The sequence below is a fragment of the Pan paniscus genome, chromosome 2 (genome assembly GCF_029289425.2).
Source record: "Pan paniscus chromosome 2, NHGRI_mPanPan1-v2.0_pri, whole genome shotgun sequence".
Lineage (NCBI taxonomy): Eukaryota > Metazoa > Chordata > Mammalia > Primates > Hominidae > Pan > Pan paniscus.
In genome coordinates this window covers 104,436,708-104,461,445 of record NC_085926.1, presented here as the reverse complement: position 1 = coordinate 104,461,445, position 24,738 = coordinate 104,436,708, and the positions used below count along the sequence as shown (strand labels likewise).

Genomic DNA, 24,738 nt, shown 5'->3' with positions numbered 1-24,738 from the left:
GACCTGTTACCAGCCTGAAATCACCTGTAGGAGGTGACTGGAGACCCTGGTTGAGAGGTCCTGCCAAGTGAGGAGGAATGGGATTGGGGACCCACTTAAAAAAGCAGTCTGGCCACATTTTTATAGAGCAGCTGTGCTGTGCTGAGGGTCTGCTCCAGCCTCTAGTGGCCTTGGGCTCTCCAAAGCAGAATGGCTAAGTTGCCCAAACAGCAAAGATGTCAGTTTGCCCCCTCCTTGGGAGCACCATCCCAGTGAGGTTGGAAACCTCTTTTGTCCAGAAAACACCAGTCAGAGAAGCTGGAGACCCTGGCTGGGCCACCCAATGTGGAGAAATGGTATCAGGAACCCACTTTATAAAGCATTCTGGCCACGTTGTTGTAGAGCAGCTGTGCTGTGCTGGGGGTCCACTTCAGCCACTGATTGCCTTGGACTCTCCAGAACCTGAAGGACAAATCAGCTAAGTAGGCCAAACAGCAAAGATTGTGGCCTGCCCCTCCCCTCGGGAGCTTCTCCTGAGGGAGAGGTAAGGCTGCTACAGGTAGCTGACTAGAATTTTAAGCCAGTGGGTCTTATCCTGTGAGGTGTGGTGAAAGCAGGGCCTGCAGTTTGCCTTGCTCAGCCCTCTGGACTCAGCCCCTTTCCTGGGGTGTGTATGGGGGTGTAACCTCCCACTTTGCCGGAGTTACAGCTGCTTTTGCCAGGAAGCTGTGAAAGCCGGAATATCTAAGGCTCCCAGGCCTTCACATGTGCCTGAATGACTGCTCTGCTGAGATCCACATAGCTCTATGTGTCAGTCTGAATGCCCAGGTGGAATGAGTTAAGGAGGAGATCTCCTGACCTGAGGGTTGCAAAGATCTATGGGAGAAGCATGGGTTCCTAGGGTAACACGTTCACTGTTTTCCTGGACCAGGGAGGTTCCCATGGCTCCATGTCTCTCCTGAATGCTTTTCTCCATTCTCCATGAGTCGAGTATTAGTTGCAATGCATGTACCTGGGTGTTTCAGTTGAACATGCTATGTTTACTTGGCCTTTCTGTTCCTTTCCATGAGAATGGTGCACATTAGCTGCTTCTAGTCAGCCATCTTGGCCACCCACTACTCCTTCTTTTTAAAGGCTGAATAGTATTCCGTTGTGTAAATATATATCACAGTTTCTTTTCTTTTTGTTATTTATTTACACTAGTCAAGTGCAGTACTGAGAAAGAGTAGAACAAGGACTTTGATCGGCAACTGACTATGAATCAGTTGAGATGAATCAGTACCTTCAGACAAACCTGTAATATATTTTCTTTCTTCATTCATCCGTTGATGGATTCAGGTTGATTTTCTCTTAGCTACTATGAATAATGCTACAATGAATATGGGCATGCAGATATCCATTCAACATACTGATTTCATTTCCTTTGCATATATATCCAGAAGTGGGATTGCTGGGTCATATGGTAGTTTTATTTTTAATTTCTTAAGAAACTTGCATGGTGTTTTGCATAACAGCTGTACTAATTTACATTACTGCCACAGTATGCAAGTCTTCCGTATTTTCCACATCCTTGCCAACATTATCTTTTGTTTTTTTGAAGATAGCCATTCTAATAGGTGTTAGGTGATATCTCATTGTGGTTTTATTTTGCATTTCCTCGATAATTAATGATGTTGAACATGTTTTCATGTACCTATTGATAATTTGTATGTCTTCTTTTGAGAAATACCTATTCAGTTTATTTGCCATTTTTAACTAAGTTATTTATTTTCTTGCTATTTTTGGTATTGCTATTATTCTTACATTTCAAAAAGACACCACTCATGTGAATGTACGAATGCAAACAATGTTTTCTCTTTTAAGAAACTGCAAACTAATACAAATAGCAATGACTAATATTTATTGAGTAGTTGTTTTTTTCCAGGCATTCTTCTAAGGTGTTTTCTTATATTACAAATGTTATCCTCTAAAGAACCCTACATGAAGATACTATTGTTTTTCCTGTTTCACAGAGAGGAAATGTAAGACACAAGAAATTACACAACTTGTCCAATTTATCCCATGTAGTAAAGCTGTAGAGAGAGGCTTTGAACTAGCTATTCAAGCTTCCAATGTCTGTGTTCTTAAACCACAATGCAACTTCCCCTCAGAAGAGACACATCAATCTTTGATTTGATTATAACAAGTAAGATCTTTTGTGCTCACTATTGGTCGTCTGTCCCTTTCCTCTAGAGAAAATAATTTTACTCTGACGTGAAGTAGCACTTTCTAAAAAACCTCCTGTGAGTAATTGCCATTTAGAATTGATTTTCATCTCTACAGACAACTTGAATAAAACTTTTCTTTCCGTCAGTTCAGTTCTTAAAACTCAAGGAGTATCAGTCTATTGCCAGCTAACTCCAGGTTCAATAACAAATAGGAAAACACAGTCTCCACATGAATAACTTTTATAGTTTGTCCATTAGAAAGTGCGAGAGTGTGATGACCAAGCACGATTTGCATCTGCTTCCTCAGCAGACTGCCTGGTAGATGAACAACCCCCGGCAGTTCAAGTGAAATATTTAGTATCTAAGCAGGGAGTAGTATGAAAGCACATTAGATACACTGGAGAATTGCATGACAGGAAATGTTATGGTTGAGCTTGATATTAGAATGTATTACCCTCACAATCGCCTTTTCTATTCTCTAAAAAAACTTAAGTGGCACTTTTCTGAGGAACAGTGGTATGCTAATTTTATTATTGCTATAAACTATAATTTGACTTAAGGATTTTATAATAACCAGATATATTTTCAAAATATATATATTTGAGATGTAGATCTCACATATAACTAGGAAATATTAAAATAAATTTGCTCATAAACTTTGTTTTTGCTATTTTAATCAAATTATATGAAGGACCAAAGTTGATATATTTCATCCATAATTCTAGTATTTACTAATTATTGATGTAGCACAGAGGTGGACAAACTATGGCCCAAAGGTCAAATCTGGTTCATGGCCTATTGTTATGTAACCCACCAGCTAAGAACGAATTTACATTTTTTAGGAGGTTATGAAAAGAACAGAAAAAGAATATCGTATGTGCCTCAAAATGCCTAAAATATTTAATATATGGCCTTTTACAGGAGTAGTGGTGAACCACTGATTTGTCTTCCAAATTCTTCCATAGCATACTTCCAGGTTTTTTTTGTGTGTGTGTGCTACCCAGGCTGTAGTACAATGGCATGGTCTTGGCTCACTGCAACCTCTGCCCCCTGGGTTCAAGTGATTCTCCTGCCTCAGCCTGCCCAGTAGCTGGGACTACAGATGCATGCCACCACACCCGGCTAATTTTTGTACTTTAGTAGAGATGAGGTTTCACTGTGTTGGCCAGGCTGGTCTCAAACTCCTGACTTCATGACCCACCCACCTTGGCCTCCCAAAGTTCTGGGATTACAGGCGTGAGCCACCGTGCCTGGCTGCTTCCAGTTTTCCTTTTGCTATGTAATTATTTCATTTTGTTAAATACCCTAATTAAATTCTGGTATCAGGTAGTACTTTATCCTTTAATTTCCAACATGTGATTCTGGTGTTGTACTATAAGGTCAATCAATTAAATTCATTATATACTTTACTAAACTAGTGTTTGTTACACACTTTAGGAAACACACCTGAGAAACCATATCCTGGGACCTTTATCTGCACCTGAATATCAAGCTTATGCCTGATACCATCCCAAGTTAGATTTGGGGAGGTTTCGCTGGATTACATTAGTGTATTTTAACTGTGGGAGGGATGTAACTCATTAAAGCTAGAGGGAAGATTGTGGTATCTAGAATTCAAAGATGGCCTGCCTATGGACCAGGCCTCCTAGTATGTATTCAAGTACACACTTGTATAGTTCCCTTTTTTATTGAATTTGGGTTTGCTTTTGGTAACTAATATAATGCAACAGAAGTGACATCATGTTACTTTCAAGCTAAAAAGTCTTGTAGCATCTACCTTAATCTCTCATAATACTTGCTCTGATAATGCTTCCCCATAAAATCTAGGAAACATTTGGTAAGAATCTAAAGCTACATGGAAAAGACATATGTAGGCAAAGAGCCCTAGCTGAACTCTTACACAACAGCCAGCATGAATTACCAGTTATGTAATTGAGCTAGCTTGGGCATCTTGTTTTATAAGGCCTTCAGGTGATTTCAGCAATGGCTGCCATTTGTATGCAATCACTTGAAGAATACTAAGCAACAACCACCCAGCTGAGCCCCATAAGCTTAGCACCATGAGGGATAATAATAAATTGTTTCAAACCATTATGTTTCCATGCAGCAATAGATAACCAGAATAGCATGTTGCAGACATGCTCTGAGCATTTTCTTACTTACAGGTTCATTTTGTACTTTATGCCCCACCCCTAGAATCAACCACCTCTCCAAAGAACCCTAGTTTTAATTAGTGGAGAATAATATTTAGAAACTAATATCTAGGTGCTGATAGATGATCTTATTGCTATAAGAGGTCTCTACTTTGAGGGCCTCTCAGGGGACAGAGCTAACATTATATATTATATATAATGTTATATATAACATATATATTTATATATCGTTTATATCTAAACATATAACATATATATTTATATATCGTTTATATCTAAACATATAACATATATTTATATATCGTTTATATATAGCATATATTTATATATCGTTTATATATAAATATATAACATATATATTTATATATCATTTATATATAAATATATAACATATATATTTATATATCATTTATATAACTTATATATAGTTAATATATATCTTACATATATAATTTATATAAACACATTATATATTATATATAATTTATATATTATATATAGTTTTGTATATATTATATATAATTTATATATAATATATATAATGTTTTATATATATATTTACACACACACACACACACAATATGGCCATGAGTTCACACCAAAAAGCTTAAGTTCTAAGCCAACCCCAAGGAGATTATTGAAATCATTCCCTTTATCATGTTTATAACTCTCATTTCTGAAAACAAATGTACAATTTCATCTATCTCCCATCTTCACACACTCAGGTCTTACTTCTGCCAGTGTGGATGTCCCCCTTATCAACTCCATACCTTCCAAAAACACCAATGCTATACCTATCTATTATATGAACTCCCACCTTTACTCCCACCTTATTCTGTCTGACTTTTGGACAGAATGAGAAAAGAAGAAATGAAGGAAGGAAGAAGCAAAGAAAGGAAGGAAGAAAAGATTTTATTTTATTTTACTTTTTTTTAGAGTTGAGGTCTTGATCAACCCAGACTGGATTGCAGTGGCATGATCATGGCTCACTGCAGTCTTCAATTGCTGGGTTCAGACAATGCTCCTACCTAGGCCTTCCAAGTAGCCGGGACTACAGGCACATGCCACCATGCCTGAATAAATGTTTTAAAAATATTTTTTAGAAATGAGGTCTTGCTCTGTCACCCAGGCTGGAGTTCAGTGGCGGGCTCATGACTCAATGCCGTCTTGAACTCTTGGCCTCAAATGATCCTCCTGCCTTGGCTTCCCAAGTCTCTGGGATTACCAGCATGAGCCATCATCCCTGGCCAGAAATATTTTTAATGATGTTTTGGGAGAGACAATTTGGCACATGTTGATTTATATTGGGATTGGAATATGAAGAAAACAGTGGAAGATTGGCCAAAAGGATATTGCAAAAATAAGGCAGAGGTAGTGTGACAAAATGGAGAGGAAACATTCCAAAGAGCTTGAGGGCTGATTCAGTACAGGGTTGATACAGAAGAATAAGTATGTTTCGAAGTTTAAGGCTTTAGAAATTGGGGTTGGGGTACAGAGCAAAGAAAATATTTTTATGTTAGTGTTCTTAGAGTGGAATAGTCATTAAACATATTGTTTCATAACTTTGCAATTGATTTGTGAAGCAAATATGGAAATCAAATATCCATGTGGCTGTAGTCAATAAGAAGAATCAGTGGAATAACGTCTAATTGGATAATTCGCTACAACCTCAAATACAGTATACTCAACCCTTAAATATAACACTGTGGCTTAGGGTTTGATAGGTAAAACCGAGTCCAAAGCTAAATTGAACATTGGACATGTCACAGATAAATTCATCTAGTAAATAAAAGCAGAAAACTTGAGTTTTTTTTTTTTTTTTAGCTTTCAAACAAATTGTACTGCCTTACAAAATACTGACACCTGTGTTAAGAAGTTCTCATAGGTTACATCATAGTAGATTTTTATCCTGATCTCAATCAATCATAGAAAAAGAGGTCAGATTTGGAAGAATTGAAAGTGATTTAGAATGAAAACTGATTGAGGCAAAAGTTTTTAATTCTTTTTAGGGAGCTGTGGTTTCTCTTTTTTTTCCTCTCAGTAAATTATAGGTAATAGTATGAATTTCACATCTAACATCTACTCACAACTTCTTAAAAGCCATTGTTTTAACCCTAGCACTGTACTGACTTGGAAACTGATAATTAAAACTAGTAAGTACTGGTGAGCTGCACACACATTCCACAGCCTTATTGTTTACAGAATAGAAGCTGTTCTTTATCTTTTCCATCAACATCTTCCATATGTAATCTGTTTCAATTTTTTAAAAACTTGTTAATCTGTTATGCAAAATATGGTCTTCAACATTCACTATTTTCACTAACCACAAACAAATAGCATTCTTTACTTCCAGAATTTAATAGGTAGGTATTTTCTTACTGAAAAGAAAAATCTACTATTTAATCTGCTCTATAATTTATTGACATTGTTACACCATTAAAAACATAAAACTAAACAAACCAAAATATATATTCAGCAGACTGGATACTCAAAAGTTATCAAAATTCTCCAAAGATACCCAATTATATAATTTTTAAAAACAAATACTATTACTATTGGGGAAGCAATGATATGTATTAGATTGTAATAAATCAGTGAAATATATTGTAATATTTATGGTATCTAAGAACAGAATGCATAATTATCAACTTTAATAGATAGAAAATAACATTCAAATATATGATGATAATAAAATTGTTATAATAAGTGGTTAATCTAAAAGATAAGAGAAAAAAGGAAACATTAAATATGATAGGTCAAATAAAAGAAATAGTAAGAGGTATACATAAACCACATGTATCAGTAATTACATTAAAAGTAAATAAAATACTAAATGTCAAAGATTATCTAATTGAATCAAAAAGTAAAAGCAATAATATGCTACTTAAAAGAAGTACACTTTAAGTATAGACTGTAGATAAAGCTATAGGGCTGAGCAAACCAAAGAAAGTAATAAGGTTGACTAAACCGAAGAGTAAACATAACTATATAAGTATTGGAAAAAGTAAACATTAAGATGAGAAGTAAAGACATATGAAGTATTTTCAAAAAGTTCATAGACAATGTGTATGATGAAAAAAATTATGCATGGATTTCAATTCTTTTGTTGGCAGCAAAACAAACATACTAGCATGTCTGAACAGGATCTAGTTTGAGGCACTAAGAAGGACATAAGACATAAGTTTGAACAAAGCCCCTATCAGAGCAACATGATTTCTGCTAAAATTATTTGATACATTGCCAAACTACTTTCCACAATGGCTGAACTAATATACTTTCCCAGCAGCAGTGCGTTAAGTGTTCCCTTTTCTCTGCAACATCACTGGTATCTGTTATTTTTTGACTTTTTAATAATAGCCATTCTGGCTGGGTGTGGTGGCTCATGCCTGTAATCCCAACACTTTGGGAGGCTGAGGCAGGATTGCTTGAACCCAGGAGTTTGAGACAAGCCTGGGTAAAACCCCTGCTTGAAGAGATGGCAAAACCCCCTGTCTAGAAAAAGATAAGAAAAAAATAGCCAGATATGGTGGAGCACATCTATGGTTCCAGTTACAAGGAAGGCTGAGGTGGGAGGATCCCTTGAGCCCAGGAAATCAAGGCTGCAGTGAGCCACGATCACACCATTGCACTCCAGCCTGGGCAACAGAGTGAGACTCTGTCTCAAAAAATAATAATGGTAGCCATTCTAACTAGTGTGAGATAGTATCACATATAGTTGTAGTTTTGATTTGCTTCTCTCTAATGACTAGTGATGCTGAGCATTTTTTCATATTCTTGTTGGCCGCATTGTAGAAAGGGGACACTTACACACTATGGGTGGGAATGTAAATTGTTCAGTAGTTGTAGAAAGCAGTTTGGTGATTTCTCAAAAAACTTAAAACAGAATTGCTATTCAACCCAGCAATCCCATTATTAGGTATATATTCAAAGGAATCTAAATTATTGTATCATAATGACATACACATGTGTATGTTCATTGCAGCACTTTTTGCAATAGCAAAGACATGGAATCAACCTAAATGCCCATCAGTGGGAGAATGGATGAAGAAAATGTGGTACATATACACCATGGAATGTTATGCAACCATAAAAAAGAATAAGATCATATCCCTTGCAGCAACGTGAATGGAACCGGAGGCCATTATCCTAAGCAAATTAATGCAGACACAGAAAACCAAATACTGCACGTTCTCACTTATAAATGGAAGCTAAGCTTTGAGTGCATGTGAACACAAAGAAGAGAACAACAGACACCAGGGCCTACTTGAGGGCAAAGGGTGGGAGGAGGATAAAGGTCAAAAAATTTCCTGTTGGGTGCTATGCTTATTACCTGGGTGACAAAATAATCTGTACACCAAACCCACAATTTACGTATATAACAAACCTGCACATGTACCCCTGAACTTAAAATAAAAGCTAAAAAAAATTAAAGCAAGAACAAATATCAAATTTATGATGAAGCTTGACTGGAATAATATTTAAATTATTGATACTTTGTAAGAAGTTTTAGGGACAATGCCCCACCAACAGATCAGCAGTTTACAAATGGATAACTCGTTTAAAGAGGGGATGAGATGATGTTAACAATGAAGCTTGCAGTGGCAGCCCATGCACATTAATATGTGAAAAAAAAATCTTGTTCATTTCCTAATTGAAGAGGACAAATGATTAACCATGGAAACAATAGCCAACACTATAGATATCTCAGTTGGTTCAGCTTACAAAATTCTGACTAAAAAATGGAAGTTGAGCAAATTTTACACTCAATGAGTACCAAAACCTTTGCCTCCAGAAGACCTACAGAAAAGAGCAGAGCTTTCAATGGAAATTTTAAACAAGTAGGATCAAACTTCTAAAGCATTTCCTTGAAGAATTCTAACAGGAGAAGAAACATGGCTTTACCAGTATGATCCTGAAAACAAAGCACAATCAAAGCAATGGCTATCAAGGAATGAACGTGACCAGTCAAAGCAAAACTGTACCAGTCAAGAACAAAGGTCATGACAGCAGTTTTGGGGGATGCTCAAGGAATTTGCTTGTTAACTTTCTTGAGGGCCAAAACAAAGGGAAACAAAACAAAACAAAACACACCACACACACACACACACACACCAAAAACACCCAGGAAAACTTCACCAGAGGGTAATTCTTCACTAAAACAATGCTCCTGTTGATTCCTCTTATCAAAAGGGATCAATTTTGTGAGAGTTTTGATGGGAAATCATTAGGTATTCACCTTACTGTCTTGATTTGGCTCCTTCTGACTTATTTTTGTTTCCCAGACTTAAAAAAATCTTAAACAGGTATCCATCTTTCTTCAATTAATATGGTAAGAAAGACTGCATTTACATAGTTAAGTTCCCAGGACCCTCAGTTCTTTAGGGATAGACCAATTGGCTGGTATATCACTTACAAAAGTGTCTCAATATTGATGGAAGCTACGTTGAGAAATAAAGGTTGTTTTCATTTTTATATTTTAATTCAATTTTCTATGAACTTTTTGAAGTCCCCTTGTCATTTCACAATAATGTAGAAGTTAAAAAGGAAGACACCTTAAATCTAAATGTGAATAGCCTGTAATATAGCCCCAAAATATAGCAAAAAAAAAAAAGCTGAAATATTTCAATAAAGGAATAGCTAAATCACAATCATAGTGGGAACATTTAATATGTTTATTTCACCAACTGTTAAAATAAGTAGAGAGAAAGTTAAATATATATTTGTAAGACCTGAATAATACAATTAACATATTTGACCTAATTAGCATATATAAAATATTTCAACACAATGAAAGAATATATATTCTTTTCATGGGAATATATAACATTTTCTGATATTGACCTTATGTCATTTAACAAATTTCAAGGTATTGAAATTATTTAGAGACCATTCTTGGACATTATAAAATTAAACTAGAAATCAAGCTAAAGATAAATCCTCAACTGCTTGGAAATTAAGCAATATAATTTTATATTATTGATTTCATATATTATATGATTCTCTAGATATGTACATATAAGCTAAAGAGGAAATCAAAATGGTAACTAGATAATATTTAAACCTTAATATTAAAGAGAATATAACATATAAAAATTTGTGTGATTCAGCTGAAACATTGCTTAGAAGGAAACTTATAGTATTCTATGTATAAATTTTAAGAAGATAAAAATCTGAAACCAGTTATGTAAGCTTCTGTTTCAAGAATTAGCAAGTGAATATCCAATCCAATTCAGAAGTAGAATGAGGAAAATAATAAAGACTATTGCTAAAATTAATTTTATTTTTCTCTTGCTAGCTGTTTCTCTCTATCTCTCTCTCTCATACAATAGATAAATTAACAAAGATAAAACTTGATTTAGTAAAACTATTAATAAAATCAATAATTCCTTAGGAATAGTGATCAGGAAAAAAGAGAAAACAAATTACTAATATCATGGGTGAAAAAAGAGATATTACTACAGATTCTATGAATATGGTGAAAAAGATAGTACATAAAATATCTTTATGCTAGTAAATTAGACAATTCTGTCAAAAATGGCAAAATTTTAGGAAAAAATATACTTTGTCAATACTAAAACAAGAAAAGACAGAAAATATAAATATTCCCACACATATTAAATAAATTAAATACATTATTAAATTTATTTTCAGTATGAAAAGCTGAATGTCCAAGCTCAGATAGCTTCTCTGGTAAATTCTTTCAAAAATTGAAGGAAGAAACTTTATTAATCTTAGAAGAAATCTTTCCACAGAATAAAAAAAAGGACACAATAATTACTAATTTATTTTATTAGAGTCACAAAATAATCTATAAGAAAACTAATAGAATTAATAAGTGATTTCATTAAGATTGCTGGTGATAAAGTCAATATACAAAATTAATTTTGATTTTTATATATTGAAAAAATAAATAGAAAATATAATACTACTTACTATAGTATTAAAAATTAAATATCTAGTAGTTAATTTAGCAAAAGATATTTAAGATGTCTACACAAAACAGTACCAAAAACTATGAGAGATATCACTGACTATATAAACAAATGGAGGAATGTATTGTGTTTATAGATCATAAAGCTGAATGAACTAAAAATGTCAAGTTTTAATAATTAAAGACTCAACATAAGCTTTATCAAAATCCTAGAAGTACTTGTATACTGGTCAATGTTTAGATGTATTTAAACCCATCAAAATTAAAAGAATGTGTCAGTGACACAGGGATAGGCAAATAGACAAATGGAAGAGAATACAGAATCAAGAAAATAATAACTGTATAACCTGAATAACTATAATTAAATTTAAGAGACTTAGTAGAAATGTTAGACAACATGGATAAACAGAATTTTGGATGATAAATTAAAAACTATAAAAATGAGAAATTCCAGTAGATCTAGCAAATAGAAATACTAGAAAAACAAAGCACAATGTCAAGGGTAAAATGTTCTTTAATAGCAGACTAAACAGAACTGGAGACATAATCAGTACACTTAAAGGTATGCCAATATAAATTGTTCAAAGTACAACAAAAGAAGAAGAAAGATTTAAGGAAAAGAATATTAGAACTGTGTGACAGTTGTATATATGGAATTAAAATTCCAAAAATAGGAGAAGAGACAGATGATAGGGCAGAAGAAATATTTGAAGTGAAAAAAAGCAAGCATTTTTCAAAATCAATGAAACAGCAACAAACCACAAAAAGCCCAGAGGACACCAACCAGAATATAGAAAAAACAAAACAAAAGCATACTTAGATATAACATAGTCAAACTGGTAGAAAATCAATGCCCAGTAAGCAATCTTAAAGGCAGTATAAAAATAACAGTGTATTTGGAAAAACAAAAAATTACAAAAGACTTTTTTATCTGAAACAATGCAAAAGAGAGACAATGGAACAACTTCAAGATACTGAATGAAAAATAAAGCTGTCAACCCAGAATTCTATCCCCAATAAAAAATCTCTCTTAAATTTGAATGTAAAAAAGGACTTTTTCAGAGAAATAAAAGATAATATATTTGAAATAAAACTTCATTATAACATTACAAGAAATTCTTTCAAGCAGAAGGAATGTAGTATCAGATGGAAACCTGTATCCAAGTAATAAAATTCACCAGAAATAGTAAAAATAATTTTCAATCTGAAATAAAGTTTTCTTATTTTTATTAATGTTAAAAGATAATTGACAACCTATTAAGAACATATGGTGTGGTTTATATCCCAAAAGTTGTGATAGAAAAAAAAATATATAACTGCTGGAAGTTTCTGACACTGTACATAAAGGACTATAATATTATTTGAAATTTTACTGTAATAAGCTGAAGATGCATATTGGAAGCCATCCTCAATCAATAAAAATAAAAGCCTGAAGAAAGGCTAAACTATTAACTATTAATACAGATGCTTACTTTAAAAATAAATGCTAGCAAACTAAATCCAAAGGTATATTTTTAAAGTGTTACTAGTGGCTGGGTGTGGTGGCTCACACCTGTAATCCCGGCACTGAGGTGGGAGGCTGAGGTGGGTGGATCATGAGATCAGGAGTTCGAGACCAGACTGGCCAACATGGTGAAACCCTGTCTCTACTAAGAATACAAAAATCAGCTGGACATGGCAGTGGGTGCCTGTAATCCCAGCTATTTGGGAGGCTGAGGCAGGAGAATTGTTTGAACCAGGAGGTGGAGGTTGCAGTGAGTTGAGATTGCACCATTGCACTCCAGCCTGGGGGACAGGGCGAGATTCCATCTCAAAAAAAAAAAAAAAAAAAAAAAAAGTGTTACTAGTACAGTACATTTAAGCAATGAAATAATGTTTAATATTAGGAAATCTTTTAATATAAATTATCATAAGTGAAAAGCTTAGGTAGACAGAATATTTGATAATATTTAAAATCCAATTCCTAAATATTAGAACTCTATAAAACTGAAATGTAAACATGTTTTATTTTCATTGTAGAAATATTGAAAGCCTTCAAACCATTTAATTACAATACACTAGACTAGAAGCATTACATTTGAAACAAAAATAAGACAAGTGTAGCCATTATCACCGCCTTGATCTTACATAATTCTGGAAGTGTGAACCAATGAGGTTAAAAAAGTGAGTCAATTTATTATATATATATATATATACGTATATATATATATATACATATATATATATATGTGGTTTTTTTTTTTTTTTTTTTTTTTTTTTTTGAGACGGAGTCTCGCTCTGTCGCCCAGGCTGGAGTGCAGTGGCGCGATCTCGGCTCACTGCAAGCTCCGCCTCCCGGGTTCACGCCATTCTCCTGCCTCAGCCTCCTGAGTAGCTGGACTGCAGGCGCTCGCCACCACGCCCGGCTAATTTTTTGTATTTTTAGTAGAGACGATGTTTCACCGTGTTAGCCAGGATGGTCTTGATCTCCTGACCTCATGATCCGCTCGCCTTGGCCTCCCAAAGTGCTGGGATTATAGGCGTGAGCCTCCGCGCCCAGCCTATAATCAATATTTTTATGTAATAAGATTATCCACCTGAACAAGATAAAAATATTACAAACTTTTTAAAAGAAAATGACAATTTCATTATGACAATTTTATTATGCATATGTAAACAATGGTAAATCAAAAAACCCTGACTCTTCAATATAAATAAAATTCCTATTTATAATGCCAACAAATATAGAAAATACAAGAAATTAAAACACATAACAATTATTTACTTTAATCAATTGTATAAAGTTACAATGACGGAATAATATCTTGATATGTGAAAACAAAGGGAGATCATTAAAACACAATAAGAAATAAGGAAAAAAAGGCAAGTATATATGAATAGATATACTAAAACTCGTTACTTTCATTTCAAATTAAGATGGGCATACAAATGGCCAAACATTGGAAAAATGTAATATATACAATATGCAAAATGAATATACAACTCAAAAATGAATTTCAGAAAAATTAAAGTAGTCTGTGGTGAAATGAACACACAAAATAATGTATGAAGAAATTATGAGTGAATATATATATAACATACAAGTCAGGGAAAACATTTCTAATTGTGGTATCAATAACAGAATCTTTTATGAGAAAATACGAGAATTGACCACATGTTTAAAACATGTTTACACCAAAATAAATAAGAAAGTAAGTACATAAATAAATAAACGAATAACATGTAAAGAGGGGAGAATATGTTGCAATGTATTATTATATTTCATGATGCACAAAATGATCTTACACAGCAATTTAAAATAGACAAGTACTCCAACACAATAGGAAACAATATGAACAGGCAATTCAAAATTGTAAAATAAATACCATTAGATATAAATATTTTTCCTCAATATAAATCAAATAAATATTTATTTAAAACGTATTTTTAATTATTATTTTAAAAAACACCAATGAAGTAAAGTGTGAAATAATGGACATTTTTATATACAACCATTACATTGTAGTTTTATATAATTCTACATGGCATGATGGAACAATTTTCCAAAAGGCTTAAATGCATTCCTCTATACCTCAAAATTCCATTTCTAGGAATATTTTCCTCCTAGGGAAGTAATTGCATAGGTACAAAACATGTAAATGTATAACAATATGACATTAACAAGTTTGTAAGTAAATAGAAAAATATATTTAAAATCTTCTTAGCTTTCTTTCATTTCATGGTCCTTCAAGAACCTAGAATAAGTACATCTTTTATATGTATTTTTGGAAATAGAAATTTATTAGGCATAAAATATATCTTCAGATAATTTGCTATTTGTATCCCAATTTTTATGTAAGTCTCCATTCTCCTATGTTTTCATATATATGTTTTGCCAATATATGTCTACAGTATGTGAGCACTGGAATGTGAAAGGCCCTTGGCATAATTTCAAGTGAAATATAACTTCATTTAATTGTGTTGATTCTTTATTGAATTGTTGTTCCTTTCAGCCTGAATGTCTCAGATTGATTTCAAACAAATGCAGCAACAAATCAAGGTGTTCTTCCTTGGGAAGTGATGGGTGTTTTGCCTACTGTCAATCTCTGGGTAAGTTCCATTAACATTTCTATCTCTTTGTATAGAGTTCTGAGTTTTGATTGTTTGTTTAGACATTATATCTGTGTCATTTACAGTTCTGATATACTGAGTATTTTAGATACTTAATTTAATAGTGAAGATAGACTCTGAATTTAGGGATGCCAGCTTTACCACAATCACCGCAATCAATAGACAGTAAGTACTATTATAAAAGCATCATCGTACATCAAAATCCTATCAGATAGTCTGATCTGCTGTAAAGGTTGTCTGAAGTTGCTGGTGTTATGCCTGTGGACAAGCTATTGACCTTCACTGTCTTATTGTAACATTATCATTTGATTGAAATAAATGGCTTTTGTAAATACTCTCAATTAAAAAATAGTGCAGTGTTTAGCACACAGACTTTGGATCAGCCAGACTTTTGTTGGTATCCGTGTTCCATTATTTAATGGTTGCATAACACTGGGCAAGTTAATTAACTGAAATTACTTTATCTCTGAAGTGAGAACAATGAGAGAGGCTAACTTATAGGCTAAATACCGGGCTAAACATTTTACATGCATTTTTATTGAAATTAGCCCAGTGCCTGATGCCTGATTGAAGTGGTTATTGTTCAATGTTGAATTTCCAGCATCTGTTCCCCTTTTCTATATTTGAGAAATATCCTACTCTGTGATTCTTAGACCACCTCTCACCATGGAAGCCAGCTGCCTGTTTTTCTAATCTCTGTCGCAGTTATGGATAGACGTGTATTAGATGCTGTTAATTACATCACTGGAACTAGTGGTTATAAATTAAATGTCTATGTCAGTTGTATTTGGTGAATGTTGTAGCAGAGGTAAAAGCTACACCTAATTTCCTGTGGCACTTAAGAAAGCTTTATCATGATTTTCAGTGGTGCTCCGGAATATCTTATCCTCAAGAATGTTATAATCCTTTTCTAGATTATTTATTTCTATTAAATAAAGTTATTTTCTACTTAAATTAGCCAGCTTATTTCTACTGCAGAAAACTAAGAACTTCACGTGAAACATTGGTACGTAATACTAGTCTTCAAATGGTAGTTGTGGTTAATAGCTGCAGTAGAAACTGTCATTGTATTAAAATATAAATGACTAAATGTTGATAATTGCTGAAGCTGAAAGATGAAAATACAAAATTTTATTACATTATTTGCTCTTCTTTTAGGTATGTTTGAAGTTTCTATGATAGTTTAAAACATTTACATAAGTATATGCATTACAGATACATGTGCACACAGGTGAAAATTGATTCTTTACAGATGTTACATATACAGTTTATTTTTGAAACCAAGTGAAAAAGTTAATTGTAAGAACTGACAAATTCCAAAGATGAGGTTTTATTCTGCTTAAATTTAATTTGATATTGTGACTATCTACTGGCCTCACCTAGAGGTTGTAAGCATAAGTGATGTGAGAGGATAAGCAGAGATCTAAGTTTTCATTCTGTTTCAATATATTAACCAGCAATAAATTTTGTGCTTAAAATTTTGATCATGCAATTCCTCCAAAGAATAATATTTTACATTAAAATGTGTGGTGAAGCAGTGTGTAAAATAAGCAAGTTATAAGTAACTTAAAAAAAGTTTTAGGAATGAATACTGCCAATAAATTTAGGCCTTAGTCAAATGATCTGCTTGAGGTATATTCCACAGCAATTACTGTCTTTGGAATTCTGAAGTTACAATTTAATTATGGTAAAAATATTAAAATAACTAATGCCAAGGATGTGCTTCATTGTTGATATCAGACATATACATGCATCTGGAGATATTGCTAATGCAAATAAGATGTTTTCTTTAGCCCACTGAAAGGCATAGCAAGAAAAAATAATAGGGATATTTATGGTACAATTTGTCTATTTAATCATGAGGTGGAAGAGAATAAATCTAAACCAGTAACTGAATAGGAAAACAATTTTGTACTGAATTGCAAAGTATTATCATATCTCATGAGTATATTGTTTAAAATGAAACTCTCTAAGTTATTTGTGAATAGGAGCGTGGCCGGAAACTAAGGTCTGACATCACTGTGTAATTAATAGATGGAAATCAGTTGAATGGGAGTTACTCTTTTTGTAGTCAGAATGATACCCTAATATGGGCAGCAGAGTCAATGGAATCTGTATAAATATACAAATTCATCAAGAACTCTAAAATTATTAAAAGTACTTCAAATTTTATGATAATGAGTATCAGCCTTTATATACATACACATTTTTATATCCATTTGAATTTGATGCAAAATCATTTCTGGGACACTTAATATAAATTTGTGAATAGCATCTTCACAGAGAAATATTTTTTACTAAATATCCCACTAGTTTTGTCTCCTAAATGTAATTCAAATCCCTTCTCATCGCCACTGTTTATATTCTGGTATTGGTGATTGACATTTTTTGCTGGGATTAACACAAATGCCACTTAGCCAGTTATCCTAATTATTGTCTATCCACCTTCAACTCATCTTCAGGTACCACAGTGTATTGATTGGTTCTAAGTAAACAATTTTTCATACTTTAGGTTATTTGAAATCAGAATACTTTTTACAATCACCATCAGCCAGGTGGCAGTCATAATGAGTTTATTTATTAGTGTCTATCTGAAAGTCAAGTGTCTCAGTATCATAACTTGCATGGGTGTTGGTGACACTAAAAAAAAAAATCTCAGGAAAAATTGTGGAACAACATTCCTAAAAAGGAAGTCAAAAGTAAACTAGTTTTACATGACTGCAAACTTAGCTCTTGAGCACTAATGACTTTTAGTTCTTTCATCAATTCTTTAAGAAATGTATTATCAATATTCTTGATGGCACAGAGGAAGATTTGGTGTATAAAATTATAGACATTGACCATTCTAAGTTGAGAAATAACTCAATATTTAGATACTTATTAGGAGGCAGTTTTGAAAATAACTTAATCCATTTATTTTTATTAGAATATTTTTTGTTTGGCCAATGTTGTGATCATACCTATAATCCCAGTGCTTTGGGAGGCTGAGGCAGGAGAATTGCTTGAAGCCAGGAGTTTGAGACCATTCTAGGCAACATAGCGAGACCCCCATCTCTACAAAAAAGTTCTAAAAATTTAGCCAGGCGTGATGGTACACCTGTCCCAGCTACTGTGGAGCCTGGGGCAGGAAGATCACTTGAGCCCAGGAGTTTGAGGCTATAGTGAGCTACGATTATGCCACTGCACTCCAGCCTGGGCAACAGAGTGACATCCTGTCTCTAAAAATAAAAATTTAAAAAAAAAAATCCTTTTTAATGTATCCACAAACGTGATACTGATAAATGTGATACCAATTTATAATAAAAATCTGTTTACTTAATTTAAAAAATAAATAGCTCTTTTAGCAAATTTAATAATTGTTAGTAATCAGAAAGCATTGCTTTATAGTTTAATTAGCAGTATTTTATTAGCGCATTTTAAAACCCTTGGCATCTTGGTTCGTTGATTATCCTGTGTCACCTATCTAATAAGTTTATCACCAATGAACAAAAATAGCTATCAATATCTCCCTGTTGCCTATGAAATAGAGTCACAATTCATTATCATGATGAGGGGCACTTTAGGTTGGGTTATCTAGAAGCAGAGACCAAGACAGAATTCTCGTGTAAGGGATTTGCTAATGTGATGCTTTCACATGAATTGTGGATATCTGGGAAGCAAAATAGGTGGCAGAAGAATCAAAGTAGGATGCGTGCTGAGTTGAAGTCTGTGTAACGTCTAAGTAAAGTTATGTGTTCAGCTGATACTATGGGGAGCTTGTCGTCATTCTGTACTGTATCAACATAGTTAAGTTGAAACTACATTTTCCAGAATCCTCTCCCCTTTATATCTCTCGGTTTATCATTGGCTACAAGTGATATCTGCATAAAATTTAGAAGGCAGAGGTAAGTAACAGCCATTCTACCCTGCAGGTCAGTGAAGGGCACAAGATGCTGTTGAAGATAGCTCCCGTTATTGCTGATCTTGTGGCTCACAGGCCTAGTGGAGACAGCAGCTGGTTTCATGCTCTCATTTGATTTCTTCCTTCAGTTCCCTAAGTTCTGGATCAGATGAATGTGCAGAGACCTTCCTGGTGTTGGTCTCCAGCTTCATCGACAGATCAGTTACATTATCATGATTGGAGTCAGAGGGAGACAGACACAGGTTGCAGTTTGTGTTCCTTGGTTCCAGCCTGCCTTAGTGAGCTCCAGTTTGTTCTTTATGTCTAACTTCTTACTAACAGCCACTCTGATGACTTTTAACAACTTCAATCTACCACCAGATGCAGAGGCAACTGTCTTCCTTAGACTACTTCATGATCTTTCACAATTTCTTAGGTCTAATGCAAAATTACTTATTCCAGACAACTAAAAATGATCAGTTGTCTGATCAAATCCTGAAAAACACAGACCACTAGAACATGAATATCACTACAGAATCATTCACACAAGACCAAGGGGCCATGCATTCCTTTCTACCCCACATCAGTCACTGACAATGGGCCAGCCCCTAGGAGTAACCTCCAAAGCATCAATGAGAAAGGTGAGTCTTTTAGACCAGGGGACAGTTCTTCTGAGAAGAGTGTAGCAATTAGTTGTTGGAGGCCAACACTAACATTTGCTGGGGGATGCCAGTAAGGGGAAGGAGATCTGGGTAGGGAACTGGTAGCACCTGCTACTACAAGCCTTCACAAATTTATCCCTCTACGTAGTTTGTAGCCTAATTTTCTGATACTTCACATGGGCCGTAAACTTTGATTATCGTCAGCCTTTTTTCTATTTTCCTAACAACACTCTTTATGCTTCAAACCTAGACATATTTTCTTCTCATTCTGCATGGAAAATTGCTATGCAACCCACTAGATTATTCTCCAATGCTCCTTCTTTGGGGCTATCACATCACTGTGCGTTCCTCTATTATAATAATTATTATGTTATTTGCATTACAGTTATATCTCTGATTTTTAGCTTATGTGTTTTGTAACTCCAAATTTCCTATTATTCAAAGTAGATAGGATTATCTCTGAAAGGTTAAATTGCCTTGTACCTTGTATAATTGAAATTAGAAGACTAGCAGTATTGCATTTTTAAATACTTAATACTTACAATGTATGTATACATTAAGAAGATTCTAATTCAGCTTTGCATGAATTACTATATTCTTATGGGGAAAGTTAGGGCAAATGGAGATTAGAGCATGTGGCCTAGAGCACCTGCCATTTTTTTTATTTGGTCTTTTTTTTGTATGTGTGTTTTTTAATTACTCCTGCAAATGAAGAGTTCAATGAACAAATTGCTTGCATTTCTCTGTGTTTATAAAAGAATGCATGTGAGATTCATTTACTCTCTGAGGTTCTAGTTTGTAGAAACTAGTTCTGACAAGCAGTTCTAGTTTCACCACTATTTCCATGTAATGTATCATTAAAAGCTACTAAAAGGAAGATAAGTAGAAGAAAAGGTAGAAATATAATTAAAAACTAAAATTTTTGTGGTAGTTATAGTTTGTAATTTCTAGAAGTTATTATAGGATTTTAAGATCAAACCAGAATTACATGTGTAGAATTTAAAGAATCAGATATTGGAAGTAGATTCTAACTCAGTGGTTCACAGACAGATGTTTGGAGTAAGGAAGCTTTATGTGGGTAATTCAAATGAGATAGTAGTTAATGGAAAATTGATCAAAGCACATATGATGTAGAACCAAAAGATTTTTTTCCTAGAGGATATTCTTGGGAATAAAAACATGCTAATTGAAGATATGAACTAGGAAATAACTGGTAAAATGACACAGGACAAGAAAAATCAGAAAGCTAAACAAAACATGCTGAAGATTAAAGTCCTCAAATTTTAAATTGTTCTCATTAGATATAAACAGTGCAATTATCCAAGCAATTAATGTTAGCTGCTGTAATAAATAACTCAGAATTATCAGTGCTTAACACAATAAAGGTTTATTTCTTGCTCTCCTCATAGACTAATCAGGCATTTGGCAGATGGCTTTCCATATACTTCAGGGATCATGGTTCCTTGCACCTTGTGTTGCCACTGCATCCTCTTCATTCAGTCAGTTAATAGAGCAAGGAATGAAAGAAAATGTATGACATCTTATGACTTTCTAGATTTTTCCCAGAAGAAGTCACTAGTGCTAAAACCTTCTAGAGGACTGGAAAATGTGGAGAAAATTGATTGCTGCTGTCGTTTGAATGTTTATGTCCCCTCCAAAATTCATGTTGAAACTTAATTCCCAATGCATCAGTGTTAAGGGGAGTATTCTTCGAGAGGCAATTAGGTCATGAGGGCTCTGCCCTCATGAATGGATTCCTGCCTTGTAAAAGGGCTAGAGGGAAATAGTTTGGCCCCTTTTTGCCCTTCTGTTTTTCCACCATGTGAGAATACAGGAAGAAGGCTCTCACCAGACATCGAAATACAGTCACCTTGATCTTGAACTTTGCAGCTTCCAGACCTGTAAGAAATACACTTCTATTGTTTATGCATTACCCAGTGTATGATATTTTGTTCTAGCAGCACAAATGCACTGAGACAATTGTTGTGAATGTAGCTGGTTTCTATCATAGGGTTGTGTTTATGAGCTGAGCTGGGGCTCTGTAGTCTGCTTGAGTTCAAATTATGACTCTACTGTTTATCAGCTCGGAAACCTAGAGCAAGTTAACTTTCCCTCAAAGTGTCAGTTTACCAATAAAATGAGGCAAACAATAGTCTCTACCTTGTAAGATTGTAATTTGGGTTAAGTGAGCTAATATTAGTTTTAAGTAGTGTTTTTGCTGTTGATATTTATATTCTGCTGAAGAAAAACAGAAAGGAATAATTTATAATTGCCATCATGTAGAAACATTCCATGCAAATACTACTGAAATGTATATGATCCTCCATATAAATGAGAAAAAGACTTAAAAATCCCACTGGGTAGTAGAAAAAAAAATGCATACAGCTCAAACTTAACCCTTACCTCTAAGTGAGAATGGGAAAATAAAAGAAGAAAACAAAAATAGATTCTGATTCTATACCTATAATCACTTTCCTATTCTACCCCAGGAGCCTTTTAGATATTCACGCAAACATTATGTACAAGTATTTCTCTAGATTATGGTTTGTTGGACTCAGCATTATATGTAGACTAGAAAAAGAAAGACAGGATACAGCAATACAAAGGAAAACAGTCAAAACCAGTCAAAGCTAGAACTGAGACATCTGCTTTGGTTATAAGTATTCCAGGGACAAAGGGGCAAATGGAAAGATAAATTTATGACTGCAACAGAAAAATGGGAATTTGAATGGAAAAAACATATATGCATTGGTATAGCCAAGTGTTCTTTTCAATCAACCTAATCCTTCACTTTCAATCTTTTTACTTTTTTCCTATTTATAACTTATACTTCAGCCCAATTGGACTGCTAGACCATCATGAATAAGAGTCATGTTTTTCTAGTTTTATTCTTTTAGGCATATTATTTCCTCTACCAGAATAATGTCATTTAACTTCATGTCTAATAACACTTACTAGAATGTTACCAATCTGTATCAATTATGGTAAGCTAGCTGCTGTCACATATAGATGTCCAAATGTATCATATTCAAACCCAAATTGATTGCTTGCTTATGTAACAGGATTCAGTAGGCAATCCATTGACTGACTGGCCCTCTTTCACGCAGGCATTCAGGACATTGAAGGGTCTATAATTTTCTAGCTTTCAAGTCACCCTATGGGGCTCTTTATTCCAATTAGGCAGTAGGGAAAACCACATTAAGAAGATATTCTAATAGTCCAGGCCGGAAAATAACACTTCCTACCCTTGTTGCCATCCAATTAATATAACTCAGTTATATGAACAAATCTAATTGCAAGGGAAGTTGGAAATGTAGTCTAGATATGTGCCCAGGAAGAAAATGAGGACAGATTTAGGTAAGCGGCTAGCAAACTCCACCACACTTACTTTCAAAGTCCATACCAAAGGATAGCCCATTTGTAAAAAGTTTCCTGATTCCCCTTTGTTCCTAAATGTCTTTGTTAATAGATCTGTCAAATTACCTATCTCATTTGACTTGAAAAAAGTTCGGGAGTTTGGTTTTTTTCAACTGTTTGTCCTTCCCGTTGGGATGAGTGTAAGCTCTCAAAGGGCAAAAACTGAATGTTACTCATCTTTATGTCTTTCCTCCAGTGATTAATGTAATTAATTTACTTCAGAAACACAATTAATATTTTAATTTGAATTTTCTTGGTTTAATTGAAATAAATAAATTCTCAAAAAGTTAAACTTATTAAAATCACAGCTGGTTTCCAGCTTCATCCACATTCTCAGCAAACTATCGCAAGGACAAAAAACCAAACACCCCATGTTCTCACTCATTGGTGGGAACTGAACAATGAGAACACATGGACACAGGAAGGGGAACATCACACTCTGGGGACTGTTGTGGGGTGGGGTTAGGGGGGAGGGATAGCATTAGGAGATATACCTAATGTAAATAACGAGTTAATGGGTGCAGCACACCAACATGGCACATGTATACATATGTAACAAACCTGCATGTTGTGCACATGTACCCTAGAAATTAAAGTATAATAAAAAATATATATATAAAATAAAAAAATCACAGTTGGCAGTTTTATTTAGTAGCAGACTATTTTAAGGCTTAACATACACTTTAATAAAGTCATACTTCAGAAAACACATTTCAGGCATGAACAAGTGATGGCATATGTGTTACAGATGGAAAAGAACAAAAGATGACACTCCCACTTCCAACATACTGAAAATAATTCACTGAGTGTTCTTATAAATAATTGAACTTCTCTCTCAAAATGAGGATAAAACAGTTCACAAGAACAAAAAGACAGTTTTAGAATGAGTGGTAGATGCAATAGAATTTGTAAGGAAGGGAGTCATTACTGTGAGATTAAAGAAAAAGAAACAAATTTAAACAGTAGGATTATATCCCAATGTTATTTTCACATTTTTATTTACTTTAGGAAGGTAGATGAATTACAGAGCTCATCTTGATTCTGCTAAATATTTAAAGTAAAACTGCGGTAATAAAATTTCAAAAAAGATTCTTTAAAAAATATGAATGCCAGCATTGACCGCAGTTGCAGGTTAGTTAATGGGTCCCTTAATAATGCTGAGAAAACTAGCTCCTTCACAGTTCCGATTGAATTTCACCAAGACAGACACCATAACTGATGGCCACACAATACTCTTAAGAGATACATCAAAGAGTCTGTGAAGGAAATTTTGGTATCTATAACAAGGTTGTCAATCCATGGGAAAATATAATCAGATCAGATTATTATTTTTTGTTGTTGAAAGATGTGTGGGATGACTAATCAATTTTTATGGTATACCACAAAGGAAAGATCCATT

The 24,738-nt window shown here is 34.0% G+C and overlaps 1 protein-coding gene across 7 annotated transcripts in view; it reads left to right on the top strand.

The window, feature by feature from the left end:
* The window catches only part of LOC129397422 (ATP synthase subunit a-like), a 903,826-nt gene that overhangs the window by 762,960 nt on the left and 116,128 nt on the right, over nucleotides 1-24,738 (top strand). For all 7 annotated transcript variants that reach the window (XR_010111632.1, XR_010111629.1, XR_010111626.1 and 4 more), the window contains one exon: nucleotides 15,263-15,359. The gene's annotated coding sequence lies outside the window, so the exon portion shown is untranslated. The remainder of the gene's footprint in view (nucleotides 1-15,262; nucleotides 15,360-24,738) is intronic.